Source organism: Emydura macquarii, unplaced genomic scaffold, assembly GCF_026122565.2.
Source record: "Emydura macquarii macquarii isolate MOO-44397 ecotype Brisbane River unplaced genomic scaffold, CSIRO-AGI_Emac_v2 contig_3050, whole genome shotgun sequence".
NCBI lineage: Eukaryota > Metazoa > Chordata > Testudines > Chelidae > Emydura > Emydura macquarii.
The window spans coordinates 496-6636 of NW_027133187.1; the positions used below are offsets into that span (position 1 = coordinate 496).

The 6141-nt window shown below is 52.1% G+C and overlaps 1 pseudogene; it reads right to left on the reverse strand.

The window, feature by feature from the left end:
* Positions 1-254: 254 nt before the first annotated feature.
* LOC137141383 (butyrophilin-like protein 8) lies at positions 255-6119 on the reverse strand (annotated as a pseudogene).
* Between the last annotated feature and the right edge of the window lie 22 nt (positions 6120-6141).

Genomic DNA, 6141 nt, shown 5'->3' on the forward strand with positions numbered 1-6141 from the left:
CGGAGGCAACGCTGCCACCAGCAGCAGCGGAGAAGTAAGGGTGGCAAAACCAAACCAGCCCCCCTTACCTCTGCACTTCTGCTTGCGATGTCACTGCCTTCAGAACTGGGTGCCTGGCCAGCAGGTGTCACTCTCTGCTCTGCCTTCAGAGCTGGGCTACTGGAGAAAAACCAAAAATTCTTTGTAAAAATGCAAATTATGCATTTTTCTTTGTTTTTCTTTGGTAAACGACTTTGTATATCAGACTCTTGTCCTACGCAGTAAAGGTTTCATTCTACCATCCACTCACACTGAATAAGGGCAGTAACAGCAGAGGATGTATGTCTGCAATGTGTGAAAGTTAGTGTCACTGTAAGAACCTTCCCTTCTGCATTTCCTGACATCTGTGTATTTAAATTCCTAACCTTAACAGTAGCGTTAGCAGAGTTCCCTCCAGTGAACGGCTTCCTGTTTAATTAGTGCGAGTTTTAAAGCATTATCACTAATCTCTGCAGTTTTCCTTTGTGTTCAGGGGGCAGGAAACATCTGAAGTGTCACCATTTTCCCTTTCTCTTTGGGGTGAGGTTCTTTCCAAGGTGTCAGTGTTTGGATTTGATTCCCTGGTCGAATTTCCTGGCCCTGAAAACTGCGGAACAAGATCATTAGCTCCAGAGATCGCTATGGATTCATGTTCTGAGTGTTTCTCTCTTTCTGATTCCCTTTGCCTTGCTGGAGGGCTTTTGGCAGGTTGGGTTTTTGCAGGTGGACTTTCAGACTTCAGGGTTTGGAGTTGCTTTTCCCCGTTTGCTTGCAGATGCTCCTGCTCTGTTTTATTCCCCTCTCCTCTCTTCCAGGGGAGGTGGAACTTTGCGAACTTTTTGAACCCAGATGGCTCAGTGTTGTTTCCTTTCACACCCTGGTTTGCAGGAGTAGGGTGCTGTCCAGGGGCTGAGGATGTTTCTCTTGTTGCAGATGGCCCTGTGTTGGTTCCTGCCCCTTCCCCATTGTTGGAGGCAGGGTGCTGTGCTGGGGCTCTGGAATTCCCCTAACTATCACTGAATTCATGGTGGAAATCCCAGTCGCTGGGGGGGCAGATGCTGAGGGGTTTCCCCCTGTCCCATCCTGCACCAAAACCTGGGCTGAGGAATGGGAACAATCTCTCAGAACCTTCGACAGGAATCTCCAGGATAAGGTTCATTCCATTGACACTATAAAATGAGACACTACCTGCTCCTAGATCCAGATATACGCCAATCACTGTCGGCTTCACATTCCAGGGCTGGATCACATTGTCGGCCTCCGTTGGGAGATACTGCCCCTCGGATCTCCTCAGAGCCCAGAACCCCTCTTCAGGGGGTCTCTCCAGCCTCTCCTGTCTCACTCTGCCCCTCACAGCCTCACTCAGCACCCCCAGCTCCCAGTCTGGACTACCCCCAACCTCCACCTCCCAGTACCACCTGCAAACTCCTGCCTTCCCATAATGATCCCTCCTGACTGCAAACCCCACCCTCCCCACGGCGATCAAGGCCCCGGAGGGCGCAGCTGGCTCTAGGAAAGGGGGGTAGTGTTGGACTGTTCTGCCATCTGCAGACACGGTGAGTTCAGGGTGTGTGTAACTCGGATCCAGGGTGATGGGAACTGGGAAGAGAGACCAAAATAACCCCATTAGCCACAAGTCAATTGGGGACCCCATGATCCCATGGGAAAGAGACCAGAATACCCCATGAGGCAAGGGATGCTCTGGGACCCCACGATCACACAGGAGAGAGACCAGAATAACCCCATTAGCCACAGGTCCAGTCAGGGACCCCACGATCTCACAGGAGAGGGATTCTACCCAGGAGATCCGTGGTGAAGGGGAGAGCTGAGCTCATGCAGCCACTCCCTGCCATAAACACTGTCTGAGCCAGTCAGCACAGGCCCCTCATCTCTGCCCTGCTGTGTGAGATGGGAAGGGGGAGAATTGGGCTTCCCTGCCCTGTGTCCTTGGGGTGTCCAAATCCCAGTGCAGTGAGAAGGGCAGATAGCTGGCCAAATTCATCCCTGGGGCGTCCCTATTGACTTTATTGGCTCCGTGTCCACCTGCTCTGCAGGGCTGTGACCCCGGGGGCTGATTCCCTGAGGCTGGAGCAGGAAGAAGTGTCAGCTCAGGTTGGGAGTGGGGGTGGCTGCTCAGGCCTTTGCCTTGGCAGGATGGGCCTGTCTAAATGGCTCAGGGCTTGAGGGGAGATGCCCAGTGCTGCGAGCGAGGGGCAGAGGGGCAGGGAAGGGGCACTGAGGAGAGACTGAGCTGGGCTGAGGGGGCAGGGGGAGGTCAGAGAAGGAGCTAAGGGCCAGACTCCATCGTTAGGGCTTGGGGTGGCTAGTGGGACTGGCCCTGCTAGCCTGGATCCGGCTGTGGGCTTTGGGGAGCGCCAAGACTATGACTTGGCCTGGTCCCTGAGCTGGTGGGGAGATGGGGGGAGCTGGAGTGGGGGGATTGAGCTCTGTGCATCCTCTCACTGCCCCCTGCACAGGATCTGGCCCTGAGGTGTTAGGGCTTCTGGGGGCATGGAGGATTCCCAGGGGCTGATGACTCTGCAGGCTGCGGAGGCAGGGCTGAGTGGGGCTGAAGGGGCAGATGACGGGGTAGGGCTGGATCATCACTGAAGGGCCAATGGGAGATGGGCTGGGGGTGTCAGGACTAACTGAGAGGTGGATTGGGAGGGAGCTGCCCAGGGGTGAGATTTACAGCTCAGGGCATCATGTTCAGGACCATTCACAGCATCCAGCCCCATGGCTCTGCAGCCAGTGCACGCCCTGCCCTGCCCGCCCCATGGGAACCCCACACCTCTGAGATCTCAGCTACGTAACACCGATACCACTAACCCCAGCGCAGCATCTGCTCAGCCCCTCACAACCCCACTCACCCATGTAACTCCGAACCCTCCTGAAATCTGCAAGGGAAGAGGAACAAAGACGGTCAGGGGCACGACAAACGTGGGGACCTCGCTCTGACACGAGATGCTGTTCTGGGAGAGGGGTCATTGGCAAATAGAAAGGAACCGAGTGATGTGAAATGTGACATGAAACACGTCCTCTTACCTAGCTCCGTGACCGCCCTGTCTGAAATGGAAAGAGAGGGAGTTATTCCCTGTCAGGTAGGCAGAGGGCTCAGTTCTTGGTGTTACTCTGTAACTGTGTGATCGCTTTACATATAATTAATGGGCCCTCTCTGTCGAAGGAGAAATGTCTTGGCTGTGTGAAGTGAAACACAGGCCCTTTCACCCCAGAGACCAGAGATCTCTGCTAAAGCCAACGACCGGCTCTCAGGGATGCCTTTATCTTGTCTCTTCGTATCGGAGACTGGAGCAAATGTTGCTCTCATTGACACTGTTGTAAATCCACAATGACTCCATGTGCTTCACTGGAGTGAATCTGGATTTACCCGGGTGTCACCCAGAGCAGAATTCAGGCCTGTGAGAAGCTGCTGTTTGGCTGTGGTGGCCTCCGGCAGATTGGGGATTTTAAAGGGAGACTGGCAGGATAAAACTCAGGCTGGGATTTGCACAGCATCTCACCTTGAGGGCAGACACGGGTCTGGATCCCGACACAGCTCTGACATTCTCAGCCCTTCCATCTCAGGACAATTCCTTTTCTGTGTTACTAATGAAAACTACACCTTCCAGTGCTGCGGTGGGACTGGGGTGACTCTAATGTGACTCGGATTTTTACCCGAACTATTCACTCAGCCCTGCCCTGCGGTGTCTGTGCATCTGGATCTGCCAACGTATGGCTGGAAGCCTCTGCCCAAGGGCTGTAATGGGGCGGGGGATGATCTTACCAAGTCTCTCACGCAGGTCCTTGCATTCTGGGGAGAGAAGAAAAGGAGACCATCATGGGTTCAGTGTGGGTAGTTTGGAGCAGAGTGACATGGGGCTGTTCCAAACTTGGGTTACATCTATACTGCAACTGATCGTGAGCTTCCCAGTTAGGAAAGGACAGCACATGCAGCGTCTTAGGCTAGCCGCTTAAGTACAACCCCACTCGGACCCCCTGGGTATGTACTCGAGCAGCTGCACTGAGCTGCTGCCCATGCTACCCAGAGCTACACTGCTATTGTTAGTGCACTAGCTCAATCACAGCCTGCGTGTATCTGGCTACTCGAGCTGGGAAGCTCGCTCCCACCTGCACCGTAGACATGCACCTATAGAGATGTGGTGTCAGGCCCTGTCCTGGCTCTCATGGGAACAGTGTGGGCGCGGGTCCCATCAGCACTGCAGAGAGGCCAGACAGAGTGCATTAGGGTTTGGAAGGTATGTTTGTTTGTGGCACAGGCCTAGACTGGGGGGCATGAGAGGGGTAAGGTGTGGGGAAGAGGACAGACCTGAGGAGCTCAGGGCAGGGGTAGCACAGAGGTAGTGGCTGGCACTAAGGGGCACCTGTGGTGGATGGAAAGCCCATTTTGCAGGTCAGAATTGTCCACACAACCCCATAGTTTGGCCTATGGGGTGTGATTTGCAGCACGTACCAAAGGGCTGATCTATAACTGCCCCAGGTGAATGTTGCTGGTGTGCACTAAATGGTACCTAGTTTGCCCTGAGATAGTCCTCTTCAAATATGACTGTGTTAATGCAAACTAGGAACCTGTTAGTGTGCACCCACAGCATCCACATGGGGGTGTTACAGCACAACACTTTGGTTTGTGCAGCTATTTACACAGTCACACCCATAATCTGAACCATTGCTTGAGTCCTGGCAGTCCATATGCATTAACTTCTCTCTCTGTTGTTAAGGATGATGCTGAAATCATTTACTCCTGGGGGAATTCTGTGCCAAAAAATTAAAAATTCTTCATCAAAAAATTAAAAATTCAGTCCACAAAATTTTAAAATTCTGCAAAATTCTGCATATTTTATTTGTCCAAATAACACAATATAATCACAACGGTTTCAATTGTTTTGGTAATTTATTTCAAAATACCTGTCAGCAAGTACGTCTGTAACCATAAAGACAAGAAAAAAGATTTAAAATATGTTGCCTGGCTGCGGCTCCTGCTGACACCCATAAGCCTGGCTGTCCAGGGCTGACAGCCCAAGCCCTGCCATGTGTGGGGTTGAAATGTGTGATTTTTCACCAAAAGGAAGCATTTTGGTACAAAACACGAAATCGGCAGGAAGAAATAGAATTCTGCAGGGAACATTAATTCTGTGTAAATTCTGCCTTGTGCAGTGGCACAGAATTCCCCCAGCTGCAGTATTTGTTTATTTACCAGGCAGGGGGAGATAATCATGAAAGTGACTGAAGCCTGGATATTGTATGAGGTGATTTTTCCATCTCATCATAGAGTGAAAGGACAGACACACATTTACGAGGGGTTTAGCCAAGTACCTAATTCCAAGGCCTTCTTCTCAGTGTCTGAAATGGAGAAAAGCGTTATATGCAGAGACACACACTGTGGTGCAGTACACTCCATAACAACCGGGGTTAGTCACAGACATCTCACAGCCTCTCTCCTAAACCCAGTGCTGGAGCCAGCAGATATGACAGGAGCAGGGCTGACAATTTGTGAACTGCACCGCCATGCAGGAGATCTGGGGGAGTTTATTGCTCCTTAGCCCTCGTCTACACACAGTCTTACACCAGTTTAACTAACTGGATTTCAAAATACGTCTTGAGTTAAACGGTTGCAAGGCTGTGAATAGCACAGGCCTTGGGCTGAGCAGCAGAGCTAGTAGAAGCAGGGGGCAGGGTTAATTACTCCACAGCGACCCCTCTGGTTAGTTACAGAACAGCACTGCTTGCTAGGGGAGTCCCATCCAGTCTTCCCCAGCTGGAGGAATGGTGACCACAAGGGAGCATGGCAGAGGGCAAAGAAGATGAAAGAGGGGGATCCTCAGGCCGGACGGGACCATTAGATCGTCTACTCTGACCTTCTGTATATCACAGGCCAGAGACTCTCACCCAGTTCCCCCTGCAGTGAGCTCAGTAACTCAGGTTTGGTGCCCAGAGGTGAAAAAGGTGCCCAGTCTGGATTTGAAGCGATCAAGTGATGGAGAATTCACCACTTGCTTTGGGAGCTTCTTCCAGCGGCTAATCACCCTCCCTGTGCCCTGTGCATTCGAGAGTCACAAAGCTGGAATCATCTCACAGAGCGTCATTGTCCTTGCAGTGTCATTTCTG